We start from the raw sequence: 1,564 nt of genomic DNA, 5'->3' as shown, positions 1-1,564 counted from the left end.
GGAATGGTTCAATATACGTAAGTCAATAAACATCATAAATCATATAAATGGACTCAAAGACAAGAACCACATGGTCATCTCAGTACATGCAGAGAAGGCCTTTGACAAAATTCAACATGCATTTATGTTCAAAGTCCTAGAGAGAATTGGACTGGAGGGAACATACCTCAACTTAATTAAAGCCATATATAACAAACCCACAGCCAACATCATTCTAAATGGAGAAAAACTGGAAGCATTCCCACTGAAATCAGGAACCAGACAAGGCTGTCCACTATCCCCACTTCTCTTTAACATAGTGCTTGAAACTCTTGCAAGAGCAATAAGAGCAGGAAATTAAAGGAGGAATAATTGGAAGAGATCAAATTATCCCTTTTTGCAAATGATATGATATTATAACTAAGAGATGACAAAAATTCTCCCAGAAAACTCCTAGAAATTATTAACACGTTCAGTAAAGTGGCAGGTTACAAAATTAACCTACAAAAGTCTGCAGCCTTTCTATATACCAATAATAAGCAATCAGAGAAAGAGTACATGGAAACACTCCCCTTCACAATAACTGCAAAAAAATAAAAAATATCAGAATAAACCTGACCAAAGACATTAAAGACCTCTACAATGAAAGTTTTTAATCTTTAAAGAAAAAGATTGAGGAAGACATCAGAAGATGGAAGGACCTATGCTCATGGATTGGAAGAATTAATATTGTAAGAATAACCATCCTACCAAAAGCCATTTATAGATTCAATGCACTTCTAATGACATTTTTCACAGAATTGGAAAAAACCATCCTAAGATTCATATGGAAGTACAAAAGACCTCGGATAGCCAAAGCAACGCTGAGCACTAAGAGCAATGCCAGGGGGGATTACAATACCAGATGTTAAGCTGTATTACAGAGCTATAGTCATAAAAACAACATGGTACTGGCACAAAAATAGACCCATAGATCAATGGAACAAAATTGAAGACCCAAATGTGACTAAATGCAATTTCAGCCACCTGATATTTGACCAAGGGACCAGGAATATTCACTGGAGGAAAGACAGCATGTTCAGCAAATGGTGCTGGCAAAACTGGATCTCCACCTGTAGAAGAATGAAACTAAACCCCTATCTTTCACTTTGCACAAAAGTCAATTCCAAATGGATCAAAGACGTCAATGTAAAGCCTCAAACTCTGAAACTGTTAGAAGAAAACATTGGGGAAAACCTACAAGATATATGTGTAGGAAAGGATTTTCTAAACTGTACATCAATTGCTCAGGAAACAAGGGCAAGAATTAACAAATGGGACCTCGTTAAACTAAAAAGCTTCTGTACATCAAAGGAGGCAACCAGGGAAGTGAACAGAAAACCCACAGAATGGGAGAAAATCTTCACCAGTGACACATCTGACAGAGGTTTAACATCCATAATATATAATGAACTCATAAAACAGAGAATCAAGACAAGAAGCAACCCAATTAAAAGATGGGCCTAGGAACTGAACAGAGTTCTCAAAAGAAGAAGTAAAGATGGCTATGAAGCATCTTAAAAGATGTTCAACATCACTAATAATT

The sequence above is a fragment of the Nannospalax galili genome, unplaced genomic scaffold (genome assembly GCF_000622305.1).
Source record: "Nannospalax galili isolate Female #2095 unplaced genomic scaffold, S.galili_v1.0 scaffold18, whole genome shotgun sequence".
Classification (NCBI taxonomy): Eukaryota; Metazoa; Chordata; class Mammalia; order Rodentia; family Spalacidae; genus Nannospalax; species Nannospalax galili.
This window is presented reverse-complemented; position numbering follows the sequence as displayed.